Below are 17,378 nucleotides of genomic sequence, written 5' to 3'. Positions count from 1 at the left end.
GGAAACCAACAGGAGCATGGATGCTGAACTCTGTCAAGTACCAAGTGGATGTTCCAGGCTTGAGAAGATCCAAGAGTAGTGCTTGCTTCAAGGTCTACCTGGGGCCCTTCGAATGCCACTCAAACTCCCACTTTGGTGGCCCAAAATGGTTGAGTCACCCTATGCCTACAACTGAAGGGCCTGAATGAGGCAATCTGCAATGTTATATAACCACGGATGGACTGCCAGAATTCCCTATGGTACTGCTGGAAGAACGGTGCCATACTGCAGACTGACCAGTAGAAAATTGAGAATGCGCAGAGTAAATAAGAGGTATGTGTGTGAGGCCAAAGTATTAATCAGTCTCACCTTACATCCCAAATCTTAGACACGTTTCGTTCCTTGTTGCCCCGTGGGATTGCTCGCTGCTTTTCATAGTGTCCAGAGAGATTAGGATAGTAATGCACTGTATACATGTGAAAACAATTATTCTCACTCAGCTGTTTCTGCCCCGTCCTAAAACAAAACATTGTTAGTTGTAGGAGAAGTAAAATTCAGTCATCTCCTCAATGCCAAGCAAGAAGAGCAGGTTTCTAACTAAAAAAAATTCTGAAACTGAACCTCAGCTGGCTGTCTATAAAATAAAGCATTCACCTGAAAGCACTCTGTTTGACTTGCAGTACCTCAGTACCAAACAATCAGATCTTTATAGTCGAGTACCTCTTTCCCCCTAGCAATGCCCTGGTTCAAGCCTGGAAGATCTGGTGGTAGGGCTTTCAGGGTGATAGGGACCCAGCTTTGCAGTGGCCTCCAACTAGTTTTTCATAGTATTAAATACTTTTCACTATTCAAATGTGCAGTTAAATTACATCTTTCTTACAGTCACAGGTTCTTCCCTCGTTTATTAACTTTTTTCTGTTATAAACTTCAATGGGATGACATTTTAGTGAACAATATGTAAGAATATATATTTATGTAAAACGCCATTATTCTGATACCAATCTGAAATGGATCTATGGGGAAGGTGGAAACAGTTGTGAGTAAAAGTTATAGTTCACTCTAGTTCACACTCTGCTTTGTAGTGGTACTGTAAGGATCTTATATAGGTGGTCAAGTTTACTGTTATCTTAGAACAAGGGGTAAATGTAATAGGGTGTGTGCACTACAGTAATGGAGGAGTCAAAGGCAATACATTCGAAGCGGAGTTGAACTGTAGCTAGACAGACCATGGCACCAGACTGTCCAGACAATTAAAATTGTTTCAGACAGTCTCAGTGCAGGACTCCTGGCAGAATTGGAACTGCATCCCAGAAACCGCTGTGTGTTCTCAAGAGTGTGTACCCAAAGGTAGTCATCCTCATGTAGGTAACCATCAACCTGTGTCACATGTGATGTGTTCTCGTGGAGGAAATAATTCATACCACATCCTGTTTGCCTTCAATACACACATACACACTGAGCACACATTCGAGAAGTAAAGGGTCAAAGGGAAATTAGTATGCAATAATCAAAATATAATAAATTAGATTCTGTCATACCTGCATTAATATACACATCTCTAATTTCTTTATAACCAGTGACTAGTGTTGCACTCAGGCACCCATTATAAAGAAAAGATGTCAGAGCTTGACTATATAAGTTAATACAGATGAGTTCTGGTGTCACAATGCCTTTCTATCAGAGTCAGCAGCCGAAGTGAAGAGCAGGTCAGGTCATAGAGATAACTGAAGCAGCTGTTTAAAGCAACAAAAACAATAAGTTGCTTTTCTTTCTTCGGCTCTACTTTAATAGCTTACAATGACAAGCAGAGAGATTGGGCAGAAACACAAGGGTAAAGTTAGACCAAAAGTCTAGCATTACTATTTCTCAGGTATTCACAAGAGTAAAATTAGACCAAGAGTCTAACTTAGATCAAAAGTCCAGCTTTACTACTTCAGTACCTCGTAGTAACTTACTTTTGTGAATACCGAAAAGTTAAAAAGTTTAACTTTTGCTCTAAGCTAAACTTTTGGTCCGACTTTACCTTAGTGAATCGGGCTCAATATGCCTTTTTTTTTTAACTACTCAGATAGAGAAAAGCTAGAATTGTTCTGCATGTTTCTACACATTCTGAGCTACTTCATTTATTTTTTTAAACTGACTCGTATTGAACAGTTTCGATCTGTTTGCAGCAAATAGCTAACAGGTTTTTGATGTGCCTAATTTTGCACTAAAGGTTTTATTTTTAATTCTTCATGTTTTCAAACATGTTTGCTCTATCAAATAAAAAAGCTACGCACCACGTTTTTAGGTGGTTTTTGAAAAAGGTGATGGTGTGACCATGTATTATATGGAATTAAGTACCTCCTGGCGTATATAATAAGGATAATGCAAGTCTCCTCGGAATTCCATATCCTTATAAAATAACTCAGCCTGCGCCCTTGTTCCTCTATATGGTTATGGAACTCCCCAGCGGCTTGCTTTATCCTAATCCTGTAAGTCGGGGGATACTTAAACCCATATAATTTTGATGCTGACTTTTCATTGACACCGCACCATATTAAGGAACCGAAGCACCAAGTGTGCGCAGTGCCTGTAAATCAAATGCTACTAGTGGGCCTGCAGGACAGATTGTGCCACCCACATGAGTAACCCTGCAAACATGTCTCAGACCTGCCACTTCAGTGTCTGTGAGTGCAGTTTAAAACTGCCATTTCGACATGGTAAGTGCACCCATTTGTTAGGATCAAAGCTTCCCTTTTACTACATGTAAGTCACCCCTAAGGTATGCCCAAGACAGTTCCATGGGCAGGGTGCAGTGTATTCAAAAGGTAGGACATGTCTTGGTGTGTTCTACATGTCCTAATAGTGAAATACTGCTAATTTTGTTTTTCACTATAGCAAGGACTATCTCTCCTATAGGGTAACATGGGGATTTCCTTAAAATATCTTTTAAGTGTAATTCCCATTCAGAGCAGATAGAGACTAGGATTATGGGGTCCCTGAACTCACAATTTAAACATACATCTTTTGGTGAAGTTGTTTTTTAAATTGCTTGTTTGAAAATGCACTTTTTCTTGCTTATCCATTCTGTGCCTCCACCTGCCTGTAGAATACACGTCTGGGTTGCCTGACAGTTGGACTCTGGTCCATACACTCCAGACAGCCACAAAAAGGGAGCTGAGGTGTGCCTTGCATACCGTGATGGGCCATCACCAGGTTGATGGGCCTTCCTGAGCTAGACTTGTGGGAGGAGTTATCACTGACACCTTAATAGGGTTGTGCCTGTCCTCAAATAAAGCTGTCTCCACCCCCCGTAGTGTGTCTGGAGCCAGGTCAGGAACAGTCAGCGTCTTGTGCAAAGACTTTCCTTTGAGGTTTGCATACTTGAAAGGCAGAAAGTGGTTTAAGTATTGGACCTCTGACACCCAAAATCAGAACACTTGTGGACTGAGGACATTCTGCCAGGAAGAAGAGCTGGAAGCCATCGGAGGGACTGCCACTCTGTCTGTCATTTTGTTGTGCTGGCCTGCTGCTTGCTGCATCTTCTTTCCTGGGAGTGAAAGGACTGGACTTAGCTTTCTGCATCATGCTTCCAAGGTTCCCCAGGGGTTTGTGTGTGCTTGCCTCCTGTTAAGAAGTCTTAGGGCCATCAAAGTATTCACTTTTCAGTGCCTGGGATTTTCTGCTGAGAGTCCTGACTTGTCAAGTGGTGCTAAATCCAGTTCCTGGGCCCTTGAAAGTGTAACCTGGTGATCTGTTTTCCCGATGCAAGATATTCTGACTTGTGTATGTTGGATTTTTGTCATTTTAGTATTGTTCTATTCAGATAAATATTTGCTACTTTTCTGAACTGGTGTGTACTTCTTTTGTAGTGTTTTCACTATGTTACTGGGTGTGTGTGTGTGTACACATACTTTACACATTGCCTCTAAGATAATCGTGACTGCTTGTGCAAAGCTACCAACAGGGTGAGCAGGGGTTATCTTAGCTGTGTGTCTCCCTTACCCTGACTAGAGTGAGGGTCCCTACTTAGACAGGGTGCAGACCACTGCCAACTAGAGGCTCCATTTCTAACATGTAGTGTCTTGCAATATTTTATAATGGAATCCTTTTGGCTTCTAACTGACCCCGCAGAGATGTGACATAGGTTTCAGAGCTCAATGCCATGAAAGCTTGTTTTAGAATGTTGAGTTCTGGGTTACACATAGCAGAATAAAGACATGTAATACTAAGCTCCATGTGTGGCGTGGTCATTGGAGGGTACTGAGGCTGGTAAGACACTACACTGCCCACTTCCTGTAGTGCACTTAAAGCATATATTTTTATTTGTGAAAAGTATATGTACTACACAAAAAAAACTACTCAATGTAACCCATTACAAGTAAAAAGACATTTTCAATCTAAAGCTATTCAGATTGAAAAACATCCTCCTAAGGGTTAGAACTTTTAGGAAGGGTAGGCAAGACATCTAGCAAAATTATAACTCTAATATATGTTGTAGAATTCTATAGTCTAAGAAGTGCTGCATAAATGATCTTCTGTGGCCTACACATTCACATGGGTAACAATCAACAACTAACACTCATAGGAGCTGAAATATCCTATGATTTACTAGTGCATAATTGTTCCTTTCACATTTTTAGGTCTTTATCCAGGTAAAAAGAATTTTAAAAACACATGCCATTTAGATTTTGGCATGTGGGTGTAATGTCATAAATTGGTGGTGCTAACTGTCCCTCCAAACTCGTAGTTCCCCCAACCGGGGGGGGGGGGACACAGGGTTTCTAATGGCAGAGTTTCTGCTTGTTTGTCTGCCTTGGAAACCCTTATGTTGACTGCCTACACTATAATTGGTGCCCAGATCACATGGGTGGTCGCCCCACACTATTTGAAGTGGGGCAACTGTCACCCATTTCGCTGCCTGGGTCCAACATGCATGCACTTCTCCTAGTAGAATTTCAGCTAGTAAAATGATGGCTTTAACCACTGCACCCAAAAACGAAGACATGCTTAGTGATGCTTAGTCTGCATGCATCCAAACTACAGGTTTCAATGGGCATGGCAGGTTTAAAAAAGGTGGAAGGTTGAATACACTCCAGTTTCGATCATCATATGTATGGATCCTAGTCAAGGGAGTAGCCAGACAATTAAAATACCCCCACTGTGAACCAAAGCTCTGTAAGAACCAAGATAGCAAAAGAAGGGAGCACAACCATCCCTAGAAGAGTGGCTCTTCAATCCAAACATCCATACATCCTTTCACCCTTCCATCCCCGAGCTAATATCCACCATTTCACCTTTACATCCTGTCATCCATTCCTTCTTTCATTCATCATTCAATCGTTCACCATTCCATCCATCCATGCATCCACCCACCCTTTCACACATCCTTTTCACCCATTCACCTTTTCACCCATCCTTTCACCTAACCATCGTTCCACCCATCCTGTCACCCATCTATCCTTTCACCCATTCACCCACCCATGCATCCTTTAATCCACCCATGTATCCCTTTCATTCATCCACCCTTTCACCCACCCTTTCACCCATTGATCCTTTCATCCATTCACCCACCTATGCTTCTTTTCATCCACCCAAGCATCCTGTCACCCATCGTTTCACTCATTCACCCTTCAACTCATCCTTTCACTCACCCACTCATCCCTTCACCCATACACCCTTTCACCCACCAATGCATCCTTTCACCCATCCTTTCACCCACCCATGCATCCTTTCACCCATCTACCCTTTAACACATCATTTCACGTATCTAGCCTTTCACCCATTCTTTCACCTACCCATGAATTCTTTTACCCACCCACCTTTTTACCCATTCTTTCATCCATGCATTTTTTCACCCATCCACTTTTTTAGCCATCCTTTAACCCACCCGTGCAACCTTTCGCCTATCCACCCTTTCCCCATCCTTTTATTCACCCAAGCATTCTTACACCCATCTACCATTTCACTCATACTTTCACCCACTCATCCTTTCTTCCACCAGCGCATCCTTTCACCCACCCTTTCACCCACCCAAACATCCTTTCACTCATCCTTCTATTCTTCCTTCCCTTTTCTATCAACCCATCTTTCTTTGGATAATTAAGAGCTTTTGTCTGCCAAGTTGCAGATAGAAGAGGCCCATAAAAAAGCACCCTACTGTAGCTGGTAGAGTAGGGTGTTCAAGACGCCCCTGATCTCTGTCTTGGAATTGGTAAGTTGTGGGTTTTCAGCCAACATCCCTTTTCTAACCCCCAGACAACTGACATGATTGTTGTCTTGGTTATCCTGCCCAATAATTCACAGATATACCCATCTATCATAATAATTGGGGTTGAAAGCTAACATCAAGTCACACAGCTAAGCTCAAGTAGTATCATAGATGTATAACAAAATGGGCAAAAACGATTAGCTCAGTGATACCCCATAAAGAATAACTAAAGGGAGATAAACCAGGTCCTACAACTCACCCTTAGTTGCCTTTTCTGAAAAAAGACTAAACGCAAATCAGTGCCGACTCTGTGACACCAACCACACTCTGTGGCTGTCTAACCAGGTCTAATGATTCACAGCCGGGTGATTGAAACAGGAACATGAGTGATCATTCACAATAGAAAAGATCATTCCAAGCATGTAATGTAGATTCTACCTAAAATGAACACCCAGTAATTGCGATGGCTGCATCAACATTTACTCTAATGACGTAGGTACTCAAGACAAGCCTGCAATAAGTGAGTAATTGCCTATTTCAAGAGGATTAACTGTGGACTATTTTGGGCAATGGGATAACTAATGACCCTTGTTATCAACTGGAACGTGCCCTTATTGTAGTGTCAAATGAAAATACTATATCAACTTTTTGCAAGTTGTAATGAACAAAAAATTATTGTAGATTGAGAAATGGGTGAAATTCACTTTTTTCTCAATCTACCGGAAGAGTGAAATTGGCTATAAGAAATGAAAAATTCATTCTCCAGGCAGTTTTGAGAAGCACTAGGATTTCAGGTGTGTTATGCAATTTGTGTAGTTATCCTTGGCCATGAAAATGTGGTCCATAAAAAACTCACATACATTTCACAAACCCCCTAACTGCCCAAACAGCACATGAACCAGGCAGTTCATTTGCTGTCTCCTGACGTTTTTCATCCTAAGAAGGCTGTGAGAAATTGGGTTACTGGTTGAGCGGGGTGTGAGCCCTGGTCAAGCAGCAACCACAATTCTTGTCAGGGTTAGGCATAAGCAAATCCCCAATTAACCTGTGCTCAACCTACTTGGGGCTTGGCACACAGCAGTCAGACTAAACCTAGAGGGAATGTGTGAAGTATTTATGCAACATTTCAAACAGTAAAATAGTGTAAACACCACACAAACAGATTCCAACACCAGCTTAGAAAAATAGAGCTTAATTTATTAAATAACCCAAGACTAAAATGACAAAAATCCAATTAGTAGAACTGGAGTTATGAATTTTTAAATAATAAAGTGAAAATAGTGCTTAAAAGCATAAAGCGCAAAGTTTTGTTCCAAGTGTCCCATTCGCTTTGGTGAGGCTCATGGGGAGCAAGGAGAGCGTCGAGGGTAAGGGTGGGTGGAGTACACGGAGTTGTACTATGCGGAATTCCGCTGGGTAGCACAAAAACTCAGTGAAATTCCACGACGTTCAGCTCACCTGTAGTGTATATCTTTACAGCACGTTGCCCCCGCACCCAGTCTCGTGATTTGCTTTCATTTGAGTGCGACTCCAGAAAAAACAAAAGTTGCACTATTGGCGGGAGCTTTCTTTCTGAAGTAAGATAATTCCCACAGCTGGGCTGAGTAATCAGGAATTACGATTCCTACCTGCACCTGAAGAACTTCAGCCGCAACACTTCATCCATTTAACCTGGGTGATGATGATGAAGTTGTCGGCATACTCTGCTTTCTGTGCCCCAACGCCCCTGCTGCAGGTATTTTTGAAATATGACTAACGTTGTGCAGTGACTGGTGGTGATATATTCATTCCAGTATTGAGCCCCGTGATGGCCATCAAACCACACCTAGGGGTAGGTCTGCATCTGCCATAGCAGAAACCACACTGTCTACTTGGGAAAACCACACCCAGGCTGCTGACACTCCTACAAATAAGCACACACACAACAAAACACCATAGCGACGGAATGGCACAGCAGACAGGTGACGAGTCAAGTCACCATGGGCTACATCATAACTCCGCGTTTGAGAGACAGTGAGAGAGGGGTCACGCATGCACGAACCGTGAAAATGGAAACAGGCCTAAGTATGGCAACCGGGAAAAGCCAAGCACTACAGTCCACTCCCCACTTCTCCTCACTCCTCAAGACAAACGAGTCAGCGGACTCAACCAAGGGGCTCACTCCCTGAAAAGATGCAAAAAGCTGACCTCAGGAGAACAGGACAAATTATATAAATCATTGCTATAGTAAATATCAAGAAAATATGAGCATGCCTCAAAGGGGTAGCGCCGATGAACTCCGCTACGCACGGCTGATGGAGATTTTTGTAAACTCCACGCTCTAAGCAGAGCGCGCAGTGGGCATAACTCTGAGAATTCTGCCAGCGGAGCGGAGTTTGCTGCCCACCCTTAGTCACGGGAGGTGGTAGCGTGGCGAGTAGAGCATACAGGGCGTTGCAGACAGACGGGCTAGTGCTTAACATTGGCCATCCTCCACAGGTGTTTGATGCTCGCTGTGTGAAGAGACGGGCTGATGGAGGCTTGCATTGGATTTCAATGTGAGTGGCTCAGTCTTGGTGCGAACGGGCCTTTTTGCTGTAACAAAAATCCCAGAAGCCTGATTTATGACCCTGTGAGCCTTGGTTTGCCAAGGGTCCAGAAACTGAGAAGCACCATTTGAGCATCAAGAACTCGCTGCAGCTGGGTCCAAGAGCTGTTTGGAGAGCCATTTATGTCCCTGAGGCTCAGATCAGGAGGGCAACAGATTAGCCGTTGGAGTCACTCTGAGGTCCTAGTTTCAAGATTAAGTTGCAGATCCTGTTCTTCATTCCCATGCAAGAGGGCAGTCAGCAGCAGGTCAGCACAGCAGGGCAGCAGTTCCTTTAGAGTGGCAGTCCTTCTAGTAGCATAGCAGTCCCTCTTCCTCCCAGAGTATCCACAGGTCCAGAAGTGTACTGAAGAGTTGCTGCCTGAGGTCCTTCTTTTATACCCTTGTGCCCTGGTTCTGCAAAGTGGGAGCACCTTCTAGACAGTGGCTTTGAAGCGCATGCAATCTCCTCCCTCCCCTGCCCTGGTTCCAAGATGACTGAAGTGACCATGCAAAGTTGTTAGGCCTGTGTGTGAAAGCAGAGCACATGATATTCAGGTGTGTGTGGGACTGTTCTCAGCTCAACCCCCATCCTGCCAGCAGATGGCCCACTCAGGCACACCTAATCCCTCTATTGTGTGACTGCCTGCAGAAATTCACAAAGTCTAACTGTCAGCTACACCTAGTCATGTGACCCAAGACAGACTACAGGCACAAAATGGCTAAGGGTTGGAAAATGCCTACTTTCTAAAAGTGGTGTTTTCAAAATTAAAGTGAAAAATCATACTTTACCATTAAAGAGGGTTTAGCAATACAATTTTATAGACACCAAACATGACATAGCCACCAACTCTTAATTGGAAATTACATCTTAATAAATGCAATAAGGAATCCCCAATGTTATCCCATGGGAGGGGTAGGCCTCACAGTAGTCAAAAACAAACTTAGGAGTTTTGCATTACCAGGGTGTGTAAAACTTTAAGTATATGTCCAACCTTTTAATTACACAGCACCCTACCCTACGGACTACCTAGGTTTTATCTTAGGTGTAACTCATATGGGGAAAAGGGGAGTTTAAGGCTTGGCAAGGGGGTTTTGATGCCAAGTCCAGATGACAGTTTAAAACTGCATTCAGTCTGCAATAGAAGGCCTGGACATGTTTTAAGGTGCTACTTAAGTGGGTGGCACAATCAGTGCTGCAGGCCTACTAGGAGCATTTCATTTACAGGCCCTGGGTACATTTAGTACCACTCTATAAGGGGCTTATAAGTAGATTAAATATGCCAATATTGCCAGTTTTAGGGGAGTGAGCATAAGCTCTTTAGCACTGGTTAGCAGTGATAAAGTGCTCAGAGCCCTAAGGCTAACAAGAATGTGGTCAGCCACACTAGAGAATCCAATAGACAAGGGTAAGGATACTCTGTCAGGGAACATGACAAGGATATAGGATGAAAGGATATACCAAGCTTGTTGCATTATGAATGTATAATGTAATAGGACAATTTTATTTTTCTCTCTTTAGCACTGATGTATGTGTAATGTGGTCAGCAAAAATGGAAGGAGATGAGGCAAAAGGTTTGGGGGGAAGAGGCTGAAATGTCTAACACAGGTAACAGCAGACCAGCAGAATTTACTGGATTTGGGTTGTGGTAAGTTTCTGCTTACCATAGGAAGGAAATATTGTTTCACCCAGCCAACTCTAATTACAACATCACAGAAGGATTGTAAAACAGATATTTTCACAAAAAAATACATCTTTATACAAAAAGACATTTAGAAATGTAACAAGCTTCTATGTGATGATTTCCTGACTTGCATTTATAAAGAATATTACAATATATTTTTGGAGCATATATCTATCATACCTAAAAATGCATGAAATTGTTTACATTTGAACACTTTTAGGTGCAATATACGATTTTTAAAATATGCTCAATGGTCTCTAGACATTGACCACAGAGCTTCCAAACATTGATGAGGACAGGATACCCACTTCCTCATAGGCCAAAGGGTGGTTGCATACCACAATATCTCCATCCAAATGAGCGAGACATCCAGCACCAATGCAGAGGACAGTTCTAAGCCAAAGGCTGATACCTCATGTACAAAAAACCCTTAATACCATGGCATAATTAAAATGTCTGCTTGAGTTATAGGCCAAAGATGGTGCCTAAACCACAACTGTCTGGAGCAAAGTGTGCTCTCTGCTGAAGAGAGGTCTGTGAGTCCACCCATCTACACAACCCTGGAAAGCCCTAAAGTGTAAGGCCTCCTCACTTCTAGTCCTGATGAAAGCCATAGACCTGCAAGAGATGATCAGGGCCGAAATATGTTGACCCAACCACTTTACTTTACACCGACTTTGTTAGTCTTATCCCAATCCTATTCCAAACCTATTACTCTACTTTAATAAAGACTCACCTACAGAATAGGAGGTAATTTGAATCCACTTACCACTGTCAATATTCCGTCAGTCTCCCTCCTGGTGGAGGTTATGATGTCACTTGGAGAACGGGACAATCCAGTGACAAACTCTATGATGACACTATCCACCAAACCACACTAAGTGGAAATGATATACATCACAAACTTGTCAATGTGTGGTTGGAAGCTGAACTGAACCTCTTCTTCTCCCTCCTTCCATTTGTTTGATTTGAATTTACAATATTCTGATACCATAGCCGAAGAGTATTTGGGGTGCCCAGCGTGAGAACAGTGCACTTTTTCTCCAGATAAACAAGGCCATTCCATGTTTCGTAATCTAATGAGTGGATGACACACTCTTAGTTAGCCACAGACAGTGCGTCATTGCCGCAGAATGTTTCCAAGACATCATCGACATGCCAAACAGCTGGTTCTCAATTCCTCCAACTATAGCGATGACATATTTATTTTCGGAGCTACACAAATTGAGCATGTTAAGACGCCCACCCAAGTATGCCCCTTACTGACTGAGCAAACACAAGGAGATAAGGGACGGAGCACTGAAACTTTTCAGACACTCACCCCCAGTCACAGATCTGGTTTGAATCCATCATCGTTCTTTAGCTCACTTCACCACCGCAGTTCAGCCAGCCATATGCAAATCAGTCTTGACCTTGTTTGTCATGGAAACAGTCTAGCCCGAACTGCCAAGCCAGGTCTTCCCAGTACCAGAAATAAGCATCCTGGGACCAGTTTTGAGTTAACACCCCTCATCAGCCAGGCTAGCTTGAATCCAGTGGCAAAGTGAGCAAGGGACTGAAGCAGGTCTGACTTTGAATGCAGAGAAGTGGGAGTTCCTTCCACAAGACCAAGCTCAAATTTGTTCACCATATCTTTTCTGATGGAGGTACCACACCTGATCCTGCTAAAGTACAAGCTCTGTCTAATGCTGATCCCCCACAAAATGTTTGTATGATAGGTTAATGTCTTGGCATATTTTACAAAGCTCTTATCCCATTGGATTTAGATTAGTAACTCCCATCGGCAACAATCTGACTACAATATTCTGGGATCATCCCTGAAGAGTATTTTGTGTGTCCAATGTGCGAAGAGTAAATTGTTTCTTGAATTAAACATCCACTCCATGTGTCATAATCTAATTAGTGTATGAAACACTCTTGGTTAGCCACAGATAATTAATGATGTTGATATAATTGTCTAATATTACAACTGATTTTAATGTTAAAATGTTGAATGCTTGTAACAGTGGTGATGTTTCTTAATCGGAATGTGCCAAGTCATCACTTACACAATTCCCAATAAGATAAGTCACTAAAAGGTGCCTGACCAAAAATCTGTAAAGTTTTAAGACTGTTTGCAGTCAATCTTTTTAATTTAAAGAACCCATCTAGCCTTATTGAAGCCTCAAACTCTATACTAGGGGTCATTTATTGAAGCCTCATCACTATGTTCTTTAGAATGGCTCCACATTCTCTACAGACTACCCGTTTTATTGATTTTAATTGGCAATTGTGTTTTTAGAATGTTTTATGGACAATTGTCTAAATAAACGTATTTTCTACCTACCTACCTACCCGTTGAATGGCAGCTAATCATAAGCACCACAGGTAACTAAGGGTATGACCCTCTCATTGTTAAACTAAATACGGGAAAATAGAAAGTTCTAATCATTGCCTTTCCGGCAATTTTAACAGCCTTTGTTCTAATACTTCATTCAGCCTTGCAACCATTTGAGTGTATTGTCATACAAAATCCTAAAATACTTATATATTATGGTGTAGACCAACTAGTTACCAAAGATTAATCATTGGTTTCCAAATGTCATTGTTTGAGCTTTTTGTCAGATTAATTGCTAGCGCCTTGGCAGAAGTAAATATAGCCGTGATGTTTAGCGCACGTTGCTACGCAACTGGTGTTAAATTACAAAGTACTATATCATCAGCATAATGTTATAAAGAGAAGAATCTAGTTCCAATGCTCGATATGTCTCTTCAATTTTTGATAGAGGCCTACCGCAAATTAAGGAGGAGTTGAACAGCCATGACGCTCTCCTCTGCCACTAAAAAGCTGATATTTTGCCCATTTGCCCCTTTCTGCCCAAGTGTCAAAGTACAATTAACTTACTATAATAAGCCTTTCAGAGAAAACCCATCAGAGTGCTCATTTGAAGTTTAAAGCTGCTCTGAGCGAATCACTTGTCAGCTAGTTCCTTTTACAGTCATGAAAATTACCACATTTACAATGTGCAAACACAATGGTATGAGGCTTATCATGCAACAGATTTGTTTATGCACTTACTCTGATGAAAGAATTGATACATACACCACAATGTAACCCGTTAATTACTGAAGCAACAAAATATATGATTTTTAGAACATTGTCAAATTGTACTCTGGCAGGCAATACACACAATACCAATCTAGCCTTATTGAAGCCACAAACTCTCTACTAGGGGTCATTAGTCACTTAGTCTGGACACCTTTCTCTTCGGGCGGTGCACCTCTTTGGACAAGCCTCCGGCCTCTATTTAAACCCCACCAAATCCGTCTTGGTTCCTCTCCATGTCTCAAGAGACTGCTTCGATTGGCAGTCCACAATACCTCTTAGGAGGCAATCCTTTAAATACCTCAGAATCTGGGTGGCCCTGCTTCCTGACCTTGCGTGGGCGCTTAAAGTGATTCCATTGGTGAGGAGAGCCCGAGCTGACCCCCACAGATGGCAGACGTTACCGCTGAACCCTCTGGGAAGAGTCGCTCTCTTCAAAATGATGATACTGCCCAGATTTTTATACATAATTTAAAATACACCCTTTGGTTTCTCACGAACTTGGTTTAAGGAACTAGATATCCTGGCCACCAAATTCCTTTGGAACGGTCGGAGACCTCGTTTTGCCCTGTCCCAATGCTGGATCCTATCCTTCGATGGAGGAATGGGCATGACTAACCTATACCTGTATTACTAGGCGACCCGCTTACTTACGATACACGATTGATTCAATGGAGGCTGGTCGGATACAGCATACAGGGTGGAACTGAGTATCTTGGGCCTACCCATAAACCAGGAGATGATGTACGGGGGCCTGTCTCTAGATCTTTGCCCATTGTGACCCGGGGGTTCTCCTGGCCTGGCGCGCCTCCTTGCGCCATACCCAATTGTCGAACAAGCTAACCCAATACATGCCACTCTGGCAAGGCTCCTGGCTTCAGGAGGTCATCAACCTAGAAGGATCCAGGGCTTGAGACCTTATTGGCATCTCGCAACTCATAGACGTGTGGGGAGGAGACCACATGCGCACTTTTCAAGACTTACAAACCTGATACTTCCTACACCCCTCTCTGTTTTACAGGTATCTGCAGCTATGCCACACCCTACACAGCCACATTTCAAATGGCACCTCACAGCCGGAATATAGTCCACCTGAGGTGCAAACCATGACAGGTAACTTGGGGAAGGGAGGGAGCTCCAGTATCTACCGATCCTTTACAAACAACACCCCCAACACGTTGGACCGACTTAAGGATCAGTGAGAGGCATGGATCGTGCCTCTGGAGGAAGAAGACTGGAAAGACACACTGATGGCACCCAAAACAGTCACCACTTCCGCTAGGCTCCGTTTGTCCAGCTATACTAATTACACACCACATACCTAACACCAAAACAACTCCACAGCTCAGGGTTAAGACCCAATGCATTATGCTCACGCTGCAATCAGGATCAGGCAGATTTCTTTCACATGGTATGGAACTGCCCCATCATCACACGATACTGGGACTCCATAGAGAAGGAGCTCACAGAGGTTCTGGACTGAGAGGTCCCACATAAGCCGTTAAATGTGCTCCTGGGAATCACTGACAGGTTGGACGGGTCTAGAGCCGACAAATTCTTTTTAAACGCAGCCATGATGGTGGCCAAGAGGGACATTGCGGCCAACTGGTTGAATCCTGTCTCACCTACCATAATGAAATGGCGTAGAGGGTGGACTGGAGCACAGCACAGAAGAGACCTATGTACGAGGCTAGAGGGGGTCTGGCGAAGTATTGCAAAGTCTGGGGCAAATGGTTGGGGCCACTAGAATATTAATACCTAATTTGCGGGATTGTGAGCTATGTGCAAGACTTTGTTTTGTCATCTTCTCTGTAATTATGTGCTCCAGGGGCCTTCTCTGTATGGGTAACATGACGACACCCTTCAACTGCTGCGATATGCTGTATTTGATTACTGCTGTTTTTTTCCCTGTATTAAAAATCCATAAAGTTGATTATAAAAAAAATGATTCAAAACACCCGGTTAGAAAAATAGAGATTAATTTAATAAATAACACAAGACTAAAATGACAAAAATCCAATCAGTAGAAGCAGAGTTATACGTTTTTAAAGAATAAAGTGAAAAACAGTGCTTAAAAGCATAAAGTGCAAACCTGGCTATTTGGTAGTGCCGACCCGGGTCAAAGTCAAAATTTCAGGCTGACCACATGCCTAAGTCCCTTCTTTATACCCCGGTGCCCTGGTTCGGGAAAGTCGGAGAAGCTTCTAGACAGTAGCTTTGAAGTGCATGGAATTTGCTGCTTCCCTTGCCCTGGTTCCAAGCTGGCTGAAGAGAAAATGCAATGTCGTTAGGCCCTTTCTGTGAAGGAATAGCACATGCTATTCAGGTATAAGTAGGGCTGTGCTTAGCTCCGACCCCCATCCTGCCAGCAGATGGCCCACACAGGCACACCTAATCCCTCTATTGTGTGTCTGCCTGGAAGAATTCACAAGCTCTAACTGTCAGCTACACCCAGGCTATAGGCACAAAATGGCTAAGGGTAGGAAAATGCCTACATTCTCTGGATTCAATTCACAAGTGCTTGAACCAGTTGCCGGCGCATGATTCTGCGAGTGGGCGCAGATTTTGGAATAAGAAGAATCTCATTTAGTAAGTTAGATCTACATTATGCGGTTGCAGATACCAGTACGTTGCAGACAAAAAAAGGTACTGTGCAAGCCGCATTGTCAGCATTTTTGAATAGTACTCAGAACCGCATGCAAAGAGGGATTCAGGTTTCCCGCATAACTTCCAAAATAATTGGGTCCACAGAACAATGTTTGATTGAGGGCTTATTTTACCAATCGTTTGAGCACTCCGATGCAGTCAAACAAGGGGTAATAAGGAGTCAACAACTGAGTGAATTTAGATTGCATGCACGGACAATGATAACATCAGCGACGTCTGTGTGTGTATATCTTTACAACGAAACACTAGTTATGTTTTCCCCTGATTTCAGAAGGAATAAGCCAGGTTGCCCCCTGTGATTGGAGTCGCTGTGGTGGTTAAAGGAAGTCTTCATGAAAACAGTAATTGAAACTGTAGAATCGATGGAGACTGACCGAAGTAAGTTGTTTAGAGCGTTTTTAGATTGATGTATAGTGGTAGAATTGTTGTGGATCAGGCGAAGTAATTATTTGTGCTTTGGGATTGTAGGTCGGATTTTTTCACTAAGGGAGACCAGTGAAAGACCACAATTGAGATGCGGTAACAGGGAGTGGTCATAAGATCTTGCAGGATTAAATGAACCATCCAATTTAGTATTCCCTGATGTTTGTTTTTCTGCTTTTTGTTGTAGTGTGTACCAGTTCTGAGTCCTGATGAGAACCCATAAATTGTGTAAGGTTTGAAACGCATTGGCACATTTTCAACCCAAGAGTATATGCGCTCAATAAGTGGGGGAACATTGGGGGATGAGAAAGATTATTTGAGCATTCCGCTGCTCAAAAAACAGTATGGCATATTGTGGTTGAGTGGTTCATTGAATGGACTAATTACATATTGAAACCTCTCTTCTTGGACAATAAAATTCAAAACTGTTTCATTCAAAAGTTTGTTATATTTTGGTTTGTTACAATGTTTATGTAGTGAGTGTGTAATGTGGGTCGGTAGTTGTAATGTGGTGTTTATCATATCATGTTATTTCAATGTACATTTAACAAATGTTTTTCTAAAAACAGTTTCTGTAAAATAAAAAGAAGATAAGATTTAATGTGATCACTGGTATTAAATATAGTGACTATATAAAAGAATAACGTTGAATCTCAGAGTCAGAATTGGCATGTTGTTTGGTGTTTAGTACTTTCTAAAAGTGGCATTTTCTAAATTGCAATGAAAAATCAGACTTTACCATTAAGGACGGTCTATTCATAGACACCAAACATGACCAGC

This window comes from Triturus cristatus, chromosome 9, assembly GCF_964204655.1.
Source record: "Triturus cristatus chromosome 9, aTriCri1.1, whole genome shotgun sequence".
Lineage (NCBI taxonomy): Eukaryota > Metazoa > Chordata > Amphibia > Caudata > Salamandridae > Triturus > Triturus cristatus.
This window is presented reverse-complemented; position numbering follows the sequence as displayed.